Raw genomic sequence first — 16,179 nt, forward strand, 5'->3', positions numbered from 1 at the left:
CCTCTGCATCCTTGATCTGCCTGGATCTGCTCCAGGCCACATCTGGAGGTCACATCTGGAAGCAGTGATGCCACTGGACTTTTCAGAGCAGCAGGCATAAGGAGGGAGAGAAGAGGGGGGAGTCATACTGACCTCGGTCCAGACCACCCAGGAGTTTGCCTTTGGAAGATTAAGCATGGAGACTAACTTCTCCCACCACACTACCCCCACTCTGACTCCCAACACTCTGAGCCCAACATCTGAGCAAGCACAGAACAGCCATGAGTGAATGCCCCACAATGTGGCTCTCCTGAGGCTTCCCCAACCCCAAGTTGTAGGGACTCTGGACAGGCCATGCTCTCTCCCTCTGGGTCCTTTTTTTTCTCCCACCCACTAATAGCAGCTCTTTCCCTCAACCCTGAGTCTTCCTCTTTGCCCTTCATGCTCCCTCCTAGTGAGACAGGAGGGAAGGGGGCAGGGAACAACCTTTAAAGGAATGACAGAGCCATTGAGAATATGATAAAAACTTGTTAGAACCAAGTAGGACCAAAATGGTGGAAGATTCCACCTCCAGGAGACCTTGAGGCTCATAATCCGCTCATTGTAATATATTATCATGCTAAATGACACACCTACCAGCACCATGACAGTTCCAAGGCCATAAAAGGGTAAAAAGTGTGCAGTGGCCCAGTTCCTGGAAATTCCTGTCCCTTCCCCAAAGTAGTTGGAATAATCCTCCCACTCTTTGCCTATGATATTACCCAGCCCATAAAAACTATCCATCCTATATTTCCGGGCCACTCTCACCTTCTGAGAGGGCTCATACTCTGTGGAGTGTGTATCTCCCAGGGCCGCTCTCATCTTTTCAGACAGACCATGCTCTACCTATGGAATGTGTTTCTTTGCTTTCACTTTACTATGGCTCACTCTTGAATTCTTTCCTGTGAGAAGCCAAGGACCTTCACTTGGCAGCCCATCCCAGGAACTTGCTGGAGATCTGGGATATGACCATCCTCTCACTCCCCATTTTCCTGCAACCTCTTTACAAAGGGTATTAATAAATCTATCTACTTCTTACCTTTGCCTCTCACTGAATTCCTTCTTTGCCGAGACATAAAGAACCTGAGCTTCATTAAGCCCTGAGACAAGTTGTGCAGTTTCAGTTGGAAGATTGAGGGTTTGAGTCCCATCTGAGGTGCGACTGGGTTCAAGTGAGTTCCATCTCTGAGGTGCGTTTCCACTAGGTCCCTCCTAGCCACCATCCCTAGATGGCTAACATCTCTTAAATTAAAAATAAAACCAAGCCATAAAACCACTAATAAGTGTTCATCCAAAAGAGTTTACAAAATGCTTCCACATACTGTGCCTCTCAATTTATCATCTAACAGCCCTACAAGGTTAGAATTCCTCTTCCTACTCTATAGAGGGGAGCACCAAGGCCAGGAAATGTTAAAGGGCTTAACAAGATCTCCCAGCCTATAGACAGCAGGACCCAATGCACACCTAAGCTGGCATCACCCCAAACCTTCAAGGCCCTTCCAGAGTAGGGCTCCAAATCAGACAGGTCTTTCACCAGCAGTCACCTGCTGACATCCTAGCTCTGTGAATGGTTTTCTCCCTTGCCTGGCCCAGTCAGTCCCCAAATTCAGAGAATTCTTCATTTCCTCTATTGTCCCCCATCCAGGTCTACCCCATCTTAGAGTCTGGGCAAACATCCTATCCTTCTCTTCCCAGTCACTACTGTGATTGCTTTCCAGCCAGCCTCCCTGCCCTTGGGGCTCTTCTCTTACTGTTTCTACCAACCACCCTCAAACTCTCTGTGATAAATTAATTGCAAACATGGCCACAATTATTATCTTCCTGTATCAACACCGTTTGCAATGTGACTTTGTACCTCCTCCCATCAAGAGGCAGAATCTATTTCCCCACTCCCTGAATTGAGGCTGGCCTTGTGAATTGCTTTGGTCAATAGAATATGGTAGAAGTGACAAAGTGCCAATTCTGAGTAGGCTTCAAGAGGCCATGTGCATTTCCACTTCTCCTGGAAATCTGTCCAGCCACTACATGAACAAACCCAGGCTAGCCTTCTGATGGATGAGAAACCAAGTGGTCCAGGACCCCCATTGGCCCAGCCAATAGCTAGCCAAATGCCAACCATATGATGAGGCTGTCCTGAATCAAGCAGTCCCTAGCCAACTCATTAGGTGACCTAATATGCATGAGGGAACCACCATAATCAGCTAAGCAGCCCAGACCAGAAGAACCACCTAGCTGATGGATAGATTAGTGAGAAATAATCATTGTGGTATTAAGCCACTAAATTCTGGCTTACACAGCAAAAGCAAACTGATATACCATTTGTCACCTGCTCACTGACTCTCAGGAACTTCCCAGACCAAACTCCTCATCCAGGTATTCAAAGCCTTCCTGATGAAGTTGATACCTCAGTTTCATTTACCACAATTTCTCCAAAGCCTGGTCTCCACAGTGTCCCCTGATATTTCCTGCTCTTTCCATCCTTGAACCTCTCACCCTTACCCCTCCACATACACCCTGAATACCATTTCGTCATCCTTTCTCCATCTCTCAAAATTATGTCCTTCCTTCAATACCTCACTATGGACTCTTCCATATTAGTGTTTCTTGTTGTTCTAATGCCTTTTGCACTTTTAGTCTCAAACTTTGCTCTAATTTGCTGTGCTTGCCAAAGAAGCACTTAATCATATCCTTATCTTGCCTTGCTTTACTCCTCATTGGCTCATATAGTTCATTACAGACCAGGAAGAACAGATAAACTTGGCCTCATATGTCTGCACGGATCAGTCAGTAGAAGATGACTGCAGAGGCATCTGCTGGAAAGATTGCTGTGATTGATTAGTTATGTCTGCCATTGGTGCAGCCAAGAGGGCTCCCAGCATACAGGTGAATATTGGCCTTTCATGGTCTAGTACAGGGACTCTTGAACTTTTTGTCTGATGAAATGTATAAAATAAAATACATCAGATTACAAAGGAAGCCAAATATATTGAAATACTTTTATCAAAATATTTTAAAATATATAATACGTGCTTCATCTTTGATATACTATACAACAAGATCTAGTGGGGGGGACAGTGTCTAATAACTACTGTAATTTTGAAGTATAAATGATCTTTCAAAATATTTATAACTGTACTGTGACGTGAAAATATTTGTAGCTTCTCTTGGGAACAAAGACTCAACTGTGTAATTTGTTGTCTACACCAATAAATAAAGGAAAATTTTGATTTAATTTATAGCAAAATATAGATGTAATTTTTTTCTAGCTATGTTTCATGGATCCCCTAAATTTTATCCAAGGATCCTAAATTAAGAACCCCTGGTCTAGCCTGTAATATACATAAAAGGCAGGGGATGCTTTCAAATTGACTTATATCCCTGAGAGGGATCAAAGCTAGATATATGGTGGATTATCACCATGTATAATGTTGTAAAAGAAGACAACCCACTGTTATCATGTAGGACATATAGGGGCCTGACACCAGGCTAAGGACTGCAGTCTGGATTTCCAGTGTACCTTTTCTGCTCCATATTGTGGCTTCATCAGTTTCCTTCCCCTCATAGGAGCAAGGCCTCAGGCACCTATTAGGACACACTTCCCTTCACTCCTGGCCCAGGGGATCCCACCAGGGGATTCCTATTTGCCTCCTAGAACCCACTGCCTTCCCCACTGTCTTGCTTGGGGCTCTCTGCCTAGCCCCGATGAACCAAAATGGCAGAGCCCCTCTTTGCTCAGCAACGTTTCAGGCTTGCCCTGGGCCTTGGCCCTCCCTTAGTCCCACACTCTGGAGTAAGAGGGGGCAGGTCTGCCATAGCCCTTGCACTTCTCAGGTCCCCAACCCAGGTCATTTATTATCTAGGTGTGGAATTCAACCCAATCCTTGCAGCATTCCCTTATCATTGTAAAGATGAGTGTGTCGAGCACTCTTTGTGCACCACCTCAAAAACCTTTTGGCCAAACCTCTCCCTCCAGTCAGTGCTGAGCCGACCTGTTTCAGGAAGCCTTCAACCTAACCTGAGTATTCTCCAGTACAGCTGAATGAGACCTCAAGGGAGCCTGCCTGGCTCTCATGCATGATCAGTACAGAAATATGGGGATGTATGAGTCAGTGGGGTTTCCATTGACCAATGGGAGGTAAAAGCCAATGGATGTATGACTCTCCTTTTTGTTCCTCAGCAGAGAGTTCTGAGACACTTTCAGAAGGCTCCTCGAAATGTCATGGTGGCATCAAGACACTCATAGCATTGACCAACCTGGTGACACATCTTGTATTGGCTCTTCTACCTTCCCTGTTGCACTCCTCCTCTCTCTCCTTCCTGCTACCTAGGATCACATCCCCAAGGAAACTATCTGCTCCCAAGACTTTGTCTCAGGTTCTACTTAGGGGGACCCAGGTTAAGACAACAGAGAACAAAGGATCAGAGACGTTGTCACTTGTTCAAGATCACACAGCTTATAAGTGGCCAAATCTGATCTGTCTGATGAAGTAGTAAATACACATTCGATTTGGCTTGATTGATTGATTGATGTCTCTCTTAACACAGCTCTGAAGATCCCAACAGGAAGGGTGTGAGGATGTGTAAAAAAATTGTATTTAATTTTTAATTATCCAGGTTATACTAGAACACATTCTCCATGTGAAGAATTGAAAACATTACAGATAAGTCCCTTTGGCTGTCTCCCACTCTAATTCCTAATTCCAGTACTGGCTGCTAGTAACATGAGTGGTTTCCATTTGTAAAATTTCAGGAAGCTGCACACTTATGATATGTGCACTTTTTGCATGTATGTTACCCTAGGTAGACAGCCTGTCATCATTGTTTATTCAGTCTCTTCAAGAAGCTCCGAGTCTAGAGGGGAGATGGGGAGGTAAATAAATTGGATACTAAATGGTGACAAGACTAAACCAAAAGCCTGAACAACATCAGTAGGAACTAAAAGGAAAGTGGTCTGTCCTCCTTTAGGGGAAAGAACAGGCTTCCCAGAATGGGTGACTGGTAGATGAGCCCCAAAAGATAGCTGGGTGTTCACCGGGTGAACAGGAGGAGAAAAGAGAACAGGGAAGTGGAACAGGCAGTGCAGTCAGAGAAAACTGAGTAAGGCATGGGGTGTAAAACAGTCTGACATATTAGGGGTCTTAACTATCAACATCACTGGAATCCTGGGTGTGAGGTGAGATGGCAGGAAGGAATGATGGTAGGGATAGAATAAGATACTTAAATAGTTAGTTGAGGAATCCAACTAGGGGGAATAAAGACAGAAAGGGAATTCTAAGGGAGTTTGGAAGACTGTTGTAACCTAATGACCACTCAAGAAAAGAATCCAGTAACCTAGCAACAACCTACAGTACCTTGAAGGAAGACCAGGTACATTCAAGCACCAGGCACACTCAAGCCACAAGTCTTGATAGTTAAAACACAAGACAATAAATATGGGGTCTGAATCTTGTTGCATGAAGTCAGGGAGTTAATAGTCCTGAAGAGTAGCATTTCCGCATGTAGCCAAGAGAGAAACATAGGAGAAAGAGGAAAGAAACTAGGTGAAAGGGGACATTATATGGAAACTTGAAATGAATTACCATATTTTAGTCTATGTCACCACACTTCTGCTAATATACATATGATTTAAATAGTGCCATGACAGTCCTGGTTAGACCATATAGGGTCAAAGGAGGAACTAATGATGTAAACTTTAATGTCCACCCAAGAATGAGGAAGAATGTGGTCTCCTCCTCTCCCCACTTTTTCTTTGATTACAAAAATGTAACCCTCTTTGTTCTCAGGGATGCACTCCCCTGCTAGCCCACTTGTATCTCTCACTAGCATCCTAAGCTAATAAATTCACTCTTTGCCTGTCACTTTGCCTCAGGTTGAATTCTTTCTGCAGTGAGACAAAAGAACATGAGCTTCAGTAAGTCCTGACACCAGGTGAGTGGTTTCAATTAAAAGATAATGGGCTTAAGTCCTCTCCTAAATCAGGGATCATGGGTTCAAGTCCTAATCTGAACTCTGGCTGGGTTCAAGTCCCAGCCTGTGGGTTCAAGTCCCAATCTGAGTTTTGGCTGGGTTCGACTCCCATCTGAGAAGGAGTGTGGTTTCAACGATGCTGGAGAGGTTGGCATAGCTGGCATGATGAAAGTAGACCAAAACACAGGGCTTAGAGATTATCCTAAGAGTAACGGGAAGCCATTGAAGAGTTAAGTCAGAGGAGGGCATGATTGGATTGGGGATCAAGAAAGATAGTTCTGACTACAGAATAACGTGGGTTATGTTGGAGATAGAATGACCAAGACTAGGGATGGGGAGTAGGAGTGGGAAGCTATTGCATTAATTCAGGCAAGAGCAAGAGATGATGAATATCGGAACAAAGGCAGTGGCAACAAGGTTGGAGGAAAGAGACAATGCTAGCAATACTCAGGAGGTAAAATTAACATGGCTTGATGATGGATTGGGTGACTGAAGTGAGGGATAGGGAAGTTAAAGCCTAAGTTCTGGCCTGGGTGCCCCACCCATACCCCAGACATGGGGGGTTAGGGGACTAAATTACATCTATTAAAATTCAAAATGTGCATCCCCTCTGACCCAGCACTTATGCATCTAGCTATGTACCCAGGAACCATAAACAAGGGTATTCACAGCAAGATTGGCTAAAACACTAAAAAATTTAAAAAAAACCCTGAAATCCCATTGAGAGGACAATGACTAAATAAACCAAAACATGAATATGTGTAGTATTAAATACTAAGCATCAGTGAAAAGAATAAGGTGGAGAAAAGAAGACAAGAGAAAAGGGGTGACATGGAAGAACATCCAAAACACATCATTAAGGAGAAAAAATCAAGTTTCAACAGAGTGTGTACAGCATGACCATACTTGCATTTAATAAAGGACAGCACACAAAACTGTTTCCATATGTCCTGTATGTAAAAGCCTTTAAAAATCTGATTTTGGAGGTGGGGACTTCCCTGTCAGTCCAGTGGTTAACTCTGCTTTTCCAATGCAGGGGTTCCGTTGACTCCCGGAACATCCTGGCAGAGATCAGACCTTGCTTTGCTTAGGCAAGTCAGCTTCACTCTTGTCTCCCCAGAGATTGGCTTAGGTAGGGATGCTTCATTCTTGTCTGTCCAGAGATATTGTAGGTTTGCTTTATTGAAGAATAAGTTCCCTTCCATGGATATACTTCAACGTTAAAGAAAAAACAACCTAAAAATAACCAAAGTCTAGTCTGGGATTGATGATGGATATTGGTATAACTACCATGGGTGGAAAGTGTTCGGACCTCTCCCCCCAAACCCTGCTGGGTCAGCACAAGGAGTGGCGATGGCGATGGCCTTCCTGGGAGGCAGACTTTCAGAGACTCTGTCCAAGGTGCTAACCCCTCATATCTCACCTAAGCAGCACTACCCCACACCAGCCCATGATGTCTTGCTGTCCTTTGCCTACCCAACTCCACCTACCCTCACAGGCCTGGTTCCATCTCACTATTTCCAAAAGCCTCTTCCAATCTCTGAGCCTGCACTGGACTCATCACATAGGCTGTGAGACTGTGGGGGCTTGTACCAAAGTGAGCTAAATCTCTGAGGGGGCAGAGAAAGCCCAAAGGATGTTCTTATCACTTTCTTAAAGTATCCAACACCCAAATTGTGAGCTCAAGGTGGAAGACACCTAACTTGATTCTCTCTTTTCATGTGTGCTCTAGGCCACTCTGTGTCTCTTAACTGTTGCCTAGGACATGGCTGATGATGCTCATGCACCAGGGACACAAGTACAAACTGACAAAGTCCCTGCCCTTATGGAACTGACATGCTGATGGGGAAGACAAACAACAAACACGTAAACCAGTAAATAGACTGTAACAGATGTGGTAAGAGCTGTAGAGAAAAATAGAGCTGGTAAATTTAATAGGTCTGAAGGAAAGTAAAGGAGGGAACCATGTGGAAATCTAGGGGAAGAGCTCTCTGTTCAGGGAGAACAGTCAATGAAAAGTCCACAGGCAGGAACATCCTTGACATATTAAAGGAATAAGCACAGTGTGACTGTAAAGGAGAAAAGGAAGGGGATGATGGGAAAGAAGTAGCATGGGGAGATCATGAGGGCTTTGTTATTGCAATGTCTACATTGTAATAACTGTGGCTTTTGCTTAGAGTGGGGTGAGAGCCATGGGAAGGTTTCGGGTGAAGGCAGAACATGTTCTCACTTAGCCTCTGAAGGCTTGCTCTGGCTTCTGCGGTAAGAATCACCCAGGGGTGGGAGGTGAGGGTGGGAGAGAGAAACTAGAGTGAAGGCAGAGGAGAGGATACTGCAGTGTTCCAGGTAACAGGTGATGGTGGTCCAGAACAGCTGGTGGCCATGGAGGAAATAAGTGGTCAGGTGTTTTGATGGCACACATGATGGGGTTACTGATGGCTGGGTTGAACGATGTGAGCAAAGAGAGCAGTCAGGTTTCTGGCTGGAGCAACACAATGAGGTGGCGAAGATTTCAGAAGGAGCAGATTTAGGGGCATAGATGAAAAGTTCTATCTTGGGTATGAATAGTGACTGCATGGGAGAAAAAACTCATCTGTCTTTCTAGCTGAGGGAAACTTCCCTACTAATTTGGTGGGGAAGTTTCTCAGTGAAGCAGGACAGTAAATCAAAACTCTGGAGGGAAATAATGTTTGACCACAGAAAGACTTGTACATGAATGTGCACAGTTTAATTCATAAGAACCAAAAACTAGAGACAATCCAAATGTCTATCAACAACAGAATGGGTAAGCAAATTATGGCCCACTCATACAATGGAATACTACTCAGCAAGAAAAAGGAACCAACTACTAATACATGCAGCAACCTGGATAAATCTATAGTGTATTATGCTGAGCAAAAGAAACCTTACACAAAAGAGTACAAACTTGGACTTCCCTGGCAGTCCAGTAGTTAAGACTCCACACTCCCAATTCAGGGGGCGCAGGTTTGATCCTTGGTAGGGGAACTAAGACCCCACGTGCCGCAGGGCAAGGCCTAAAACAAAAACAAAACAAAGAGTACAAACTGTATGGTTCTTTTTATATGAAGTTCAAGAATAGGCAAAATAAACTAAAATCAGAATGGTTACTTCCTCGTAGGGGAAGATAAGATTGACCAGGGAGGCACAAAGGACCCTTCTGGAGTGATGGAAATGTTCTCTGTTTTGATCTGAGTGGTGGTTACACAAGTATATAAACAGGTTTTTTAAATTCATTGAGCTGAATCCTTAAGATATATGCATTTTCCTATGTATAAATTAAACTTCATTTTTTTTAATGGCACAATGAAAAGAAAGTGTTGGAATTGGGCTCTATTTGGAGCACCAAGTTCCTTATAACAGACCTTAAGAGGATGGAGTGGTATGGGTGCTTATCACCCTTCTTTTGGCTGCCCAACATCTGAACCCCCCTCCTTACATTTGGAGAAACTCAATATTGTGGACTTGCCTTTTCTGGTGACGAGGGAGCAGCCCAGATCCAGTCCCAGCCTCTCAGTAATATTTCCCAGAACTCTGAGTCTGGGATAAGGCCACAGAAAGCTGAGACAGTTGAGAACACAGCCATAGTCAGAGACAGTGGTGCCAGCAGCAGAAACGCCCAGCCACATTCCTCCCATGGTCAGTCCTTCTGATCAATCCCATAAGTTACCTGTAATCTTCTAATAAATTCCTCTTCTGCTTAGGCCATTAAAAGCTATATCTGTGGTCTGAGACCAGATGCCCCCTGACAGGTAAATGCTGTGTGGAAAGAGCCCACGACTGAGTGTTAGATCTGGTGGTGTCCTATGTCACACTGGTTCATCAAGTCCCACCAGAGGGTGATCAGCTAGCCAGAGGGAGCTTGTCCCAGGACCAGCCCAGTTCACAAGGGAAAGCTGTAGGACAGAGAAAGCCCCTGGAAGGGCAGGGAAAGCTGCTGAGGGCAGCTGCCAAGCAAGCCAGCCCAGCCAGGAATTCTAGTTTTAGCTCTGTAGGTGGGAGGCTGCAGTGCACCAGACTTGCTGGACTTGCTGCCCTGGGGGGTAGGGCAGAGAAGTTTATGAGGTTGATCTGAACCCACAGAGCTGCATCCTCACAACCTAGGCTGAGCATTAGGCAGGAGCAACTTTCCAGGAATGAGGGGCCAGGTCCCTGTCTAAGGAAAGTCTCTTGGGGACAAAGCACAGCCTGGGCCTCAGGGAGTCCTCAGCAAAAGGAGGAGACTGAACCTAAGATGTGAAATGTACCTTAGAGCTCACAGGCGCACACACACACACCACACACGTGCACAAGTGCACACACACAGATTAGCGTCAAAGAAGAATACAGTAAAAAGATGGGAGAGTGCCAAGGCAGTCCCACTGATATGGACGAAGCCAAATCAAGAGCTGGCCATAAGGGAACCTCTGTGGAAGCCTTGGTGAGGCTCGAGGCTGCTATGGTGTGTTAGGTCAGACTGAGGGTTAATTTGGGGCAAAGGAAGGAGGATTGACCCCTGAGATTTGGGTGTATCAGTTAGCTACTGCAGTGTAACAAATCCCTCCAAAACTCAGTGGTTTACAATAATAAGTATTTATTATTGTTCATGAGTCCTGGGTCAGCTGGGCAGCTCTTGCATTGTCTGGGATCACTGTTGGGTCTACAGTCAGCTATGGGTTGAATAGGTGCCTTTGCTGATCTTGGCTGGACTCTGAGACATGTTTGGGTGAAGCTAGTGGCTAGTGTAAGATGGCCTCAGCTAGGAAGCTTGTCTCTGCTCCATGTGGTCTCTTGTCCTCCAGTAGACTAGTCTGAGCTTGTTCACATGGTCATCGTGGTCATGGTGTATTCAAGACAGCAAACAAAAACAGACAATGCCCTTTCAGACCTAGGCTCAGAAAGGGCTTAACATCATTTCCACCACCTTTTTCTGGCCAGAGCAAGTCACAAGTCCAGACCAGAATCAAGGGGTGTGGGAACAGTCTCCACCTCTCAGTAGGAGGAGGCTATGAGATCACATCATAAAGTGTGTCGATTTAGGGAGCGGTGGAGAATTGGGGCCATTTTTACAATCACACTGCTACATAGGGCAATGGTGATCCTAGCACAGAATCTGCTAAACCCCAGGTCTTCAAGAAAATCCCTCAAGCATTCACGGGCTCCTTAGCCTCTAGCCCTTTTCTCCATAAAAGCTCCTCCCTCACTTGATCTAGACCAGAAAGAAACATGAAGACAATTTGCTGGGAGCCCTGGAGGTCTGTCCTCACCTCTGATTCTGAGTGAGGACCAGAAGGGAAGGTGGGGCAGGAAGGCCAAATGGGGGAAAAGAGTGCAAGGCTAGACATGCCCTTTCTGGTGACAGGGACCCTCCAGCAGAGGATAAGGAACAGGGGACAATTTTAGCACCTCTTACCTCCTTTCCTCCCTTGCCAGATTCTCCTGAGCACCAATCTCCCACCAACCCTCCATAGACAGAATGGCTTAAACAACAATTACTTATTACTCACAGTTCTGGAAGCTAGGAAGTCCAAGATCAAGATGCTGGCAGATTTGGTGTCTTATAAGGGCCCACTTGCTGGTATGCAGAAGGCCATCTTCTTTTTGTATTATCACATAATGGAGAACAGACAGAGGAAGAAATTTCTCTTGTGTCTCTTCTTATAAGGGAACCAATCCTATTCATGTGGGCTTCACCATCATGACCTAATTACCTTCCAAAGACCCTACCTTCTAATACCTTTGCATAGGGGATTAGGATTTCAATGTATAAATTTTGGAGGGACAGAAGCATTCAGTCCATAACACTGTGTGAATTTGGGCAAGCTACTTAACCTCTCTGAACTTCAGAGATAATAATAGTACTTGTTTCACAGGGTTATTATGACAATTAAATTAGATCATGATTATAAAACAATTACCAGAGCACCTAGTCTATAGTAAGTATGAAATAAATGTTTACTATTTTAATCATCAGGGTTCTGGTCATTCAGTCCAGAACAGGGACTATGTATCCTATGCACCTAGGGGTGGGGCAGGTTGGGGCAGGGTGAGGCAGCTGGAATTTTCAAGAGAACACCGTACTAAGAAAGATTAGGCAGCCCTGATTTTCAATGAATAGACTCACTTGAGCTCCTTGGGATTTTCAGTCCACATGAATAGTAGATACTGCTTTTGGCATTTACCACTTCCAGCTGCCAGTACCTGTAATTTTTTTGCCTGAGAGTTTTCTCTGGCCACTTGATGCCATCTTGTCCACCTGTAACCAGGGAGTTAACATCCTACCCCAGTAGCCCTCAACTAATGACTGATGGCAGTTGCTGTATACATACCCCTGCTCCCTCGCTCCTCAGGTGCCATAACTCAGATTTGTGCTCTGCACTATCTCCCAGGCTTCCTCAGTAGGATTAAGCTCCAGTCACCCACAGTAATAACGTACTTTAAAATGCACCTTGCATTGGCTTCCTTCTCATCCCTGTCTCATTTCCTGAATCTCCTACCAGAGGCCTTGGAATCACTTCTCAGTTAAGCTACTTGAACTTGAATCCTTGTTTCAGGGTCTGCTCCTGTGGGGAGGCAGTCTAAGAGTACCTCTTTGGTGAGGCCAGCCTTGCCAAGCTAATGGTTATCTGGAAGGTCTACACCAAGCCTGACCTCTGCTCAGTAGCTCAAGCTGCTTGAAAATGGTAGAACCTGTAGGCTGCTCAATTACAAACCAACTCCACCCCCAGGCATTCAAGTTAGAAGAAGGCAATTTTTCTTTCCTTTAAATTCCTCTTCATATATTCAAGGACTCCTCCACGAAGGCTGTCAAGGCCATCTTGTCCTGAGACCAGGGATGACACATAGGTTCCATCTCAAGTGCCACCTCCAATCAATTAACAGAAGCTACCTGGAGGCTCTATCGAGGATTAAGGTGTGCAGCTATAATTAATGATGTCTGCCTCGAGCATTTGAATGGGTAAGCAGTGGCCTTATGCCCACTTCCCTGGCTCTAGAAGCAAATTGGTGAAGCTGGCTGAATTTTTCTTTAGCATTCCTAGTCCACCAATTCTATCTCTGTCTCTTACTGAGCTATTCCCTTCATCTGACTTGCCCCATGCCAGACAATAACCCTGTGCACTAAGCATGGCCACCCATTTTCTGGATGAGAAAACTGAGGCTCTGAAATATTGAGTGACTTTCCCAGCATCACAAAATCTATAATGATAGAACAGAGGTTTTTAATCAGGTCTACCCGACACCATAATTTCCACACTATATCCTTTCACATAGAAGGCAGTAGTAAAGGTCTTTAACCAAAGAGAACAGCCTAACACTCCTCTTTTTGTTAAGAGAAGTCTTCTGCCAACAGGTGCCCCATCCTTTCTTGTCTTCTCCAGCCAGATGGAGTAGAAGGCTCTTTGGGGGCCAGCATGGAGCCCATCCTCCACTGCACAGCCATCCCCAGCAATTCCTCTGCCAGGCTTTGGCTCCACCCTCTCAGGTCCAGACTCTCTCATCTCACCTATTTGTTATCCTTAAGCAGCTGTCTCTTGGAGAGTCTGGAGGCCACCTGGTAAAGCCAGAAGCAAACTTCTAACTGGAGCAGTGGTGACTGGAACAGCTCCAAACCTCCAAGTTATGGAAAAACTGATGGCAGAGGCCTTCCCAGGGTGGTGACTCAGCATTCCCACAGGCAGGGGGGCTAAATGGAGGCCTCAGACCACAGCCTAGGCCTGCAGCCTGCTGACCAGGAGGCCGGCCTGCCTGGGTTGGCTCATACTCTCTCCCAAGGAGCAGCTCAGGATTTTGAGTCCATTGCTTTTGCTGCCTGAAAGCTGAGACTCAGCTCTTAGAAGATTTGAGGATAGGACTCCAGACCCACAGTCTCTGTCAAGTGTAACCTTCAACTTGCCCCTGTGAAGGTACATAACTGCGCAACTTGTTGCTGGTGCTGTGTCTTATGGAAATGAGACACCAGCTAGGGACGAGCAAGCAAGGGAGGGAGTGACAAAGCCACCAAGACCTTCCTAAAAGCTAGGTCTCTTCTCTTCTCCTCAGCTAATACCCCAGCCCCACAAGGATGCATACATGCCTGCCAGCTTACCATCCCCAGCTATGGACAATGCAGGGGTTCAGTGGGCCAATGCTGAAGCTAGCTAGACTTGGCTTTGAATTCCTCACTAACAGGAATTTAAACCCCATTCCCTACAATCAGAGGCTGAGATAGAGATTCCTGAGCACATGTTTTAACTTAGGAAATGATCTCAAGAGAAAGGGAGGAAGGGAAGTAGGACAGGACAGGGGAAAGTGCTCAGCAAAGGATGGGGTCTCAGCTGGAGTCTAACCTCTGCCTGATCCCATGTGGAGCTCTGGGGGGCATGGTGAATGGGCCAGAGCTATCCCCCCTTGAGGTAGGTAAGCAGGACCGTCTCTTATACTCCTGTGTCAATCAGTCATTGTCCACCCCTGGAGGATAGCGAGTGGGGATGGGAGAGGGGGACAAAAGTTCTCAGGAGGTTCTGGACAAGGACATCAGCCACAGGCAATCACCCAGAGAAGGTCTCAGATGCAAGCTTTTAGCCACTGTACTGGCAACAGGTGGGGGAGGGGTCACTGGATGGGAAAAGAGATCCAGCTGGGGTTCCAACATTGGCTATCACACTGAGTAAGATTCAGTTGACTCCTCTGTGAAACAAGCATAACACTTATCACATGGGTGAGTAAGGAAGTAAGCACAAGGTTGCCAACACAAAATAAGTCCTCAGTGTCAGGGAGCTACAATTCCTATTGCTTGGTGAAGTCATTTTAGTAAGGAGGTTAATTTTATGTGTCAGTTTGGCTGGCCTGTGGGGTGCCCAGATATTTGGACAAGCATTATTCTGAACATTTCTGTGAGGGTACTTTTGGATGAGATTAACATTCAAATCAGTGAGCTCTGAGTGAAGCAGTGGATTTGAGTAAAGTGGATTGCCTTCCATAATGTGAATGGGCCTCATTCAATTAGTTGAATAGAGAAGAAACCTTACCTTCCCTGAACAAGAGGAAATTATGCCAGCACATGGCCTTTGGACCTGAACTGCAACATCAACTCTTCTTTGGGTCTCCAGCCTGGTGGCCCATTCTGCAGATTTTGGACTTACCAGCCTCCATAACCATGGGAGCCAATATATATAATATACATATATATTTATACTTGTATTTTATATATTAAGATATACACACACACACATACACACACAAGAGAGAGAGAGAGAGAGTCGTCCTTCAGTATCCACAGGGGATCGGTTCCAGGATCCCCCATGAATACAAAAACCCATGGATGCTTAAGTCCCTTATATAAAATTGTATAATACAATGAATACAGTCAGCCCTCCATATCTGTAGGTTGCATATCTGCAGATTCAACCAACCCAGTATCAATTGGTTGAATCCTTGGATGCAAAACCTGTGGATATGGAGGGCTAACTAGATATAGCTATAAATATATAAATATATATGGATATAGATATAGATCATATTGTCTCTTTCTAGAAACCGGACAAATGCAGATGGAAAGGAGAGCAGGAGATGGGCAGCCCAGAGCTCAATGACATTGTTCCAAGGGCATGACCCTATGTACCACCCAACCACGCTTGTAGGAAGCTCAGACACTCCAAATTCCCACATATTCTGAGGCTGAATTTTTTGGAGTCAAGACAGAACCCTGCACTCCCAGCCTGCCTGGCATCCACTGAGTCAGCTCCCCAAGCAGCCCCTTCAGGCAGATACCTTGCTCCTCAGGTCTTTCCTACCAGTCCCCACCAGTCCTGCCTCCAGCTTCTCCATACCCCATACCTCTAGCCTAATGTGAGAGGGACATGTGTGGAGGGGTGAGTCCCTGGAACAGGGAGAGGCAGATCAAGAAGAGGCGGCACTTGCCAGAGTTCACTGCTTCCCCCCACACGTGGTGATCTCACCAGGAGTCTGAGGCCCCAGGGCCATCTCAAGGGGACAAGAGGAGATGTGAGGATCCCCAAATATCCTCCCCAATTAGCTTAGGCTCCATAATGCTCTCTCCTTTCTTCCTGCAATGAGGGCTCCCAACCCTTCCATATGTTATCAGGACTGACGAATGAATTATTGTGCCCTGCCCTCGGCCTCCACAGAAAAGTTCACAACTTAGGCAAGGGGGCAATGGTGACCCCCACAGGAGGACTCACCCTAGAGCCTTGGAGA

Source organism: Globicephala melas, chromosome 15 (assembly GCF_963455315.2).
Source record: "Globicephala melas chromosome 15, mGloMel1.2, whole genome shotgun sequence".
In the NCBI taxonomy this organism is placed as follows: Eukaryota; Metazoa; Chordata; class Mammalia; order Artiodactyla; family Delphinidae; genus Globicephala; species Globicephala melas.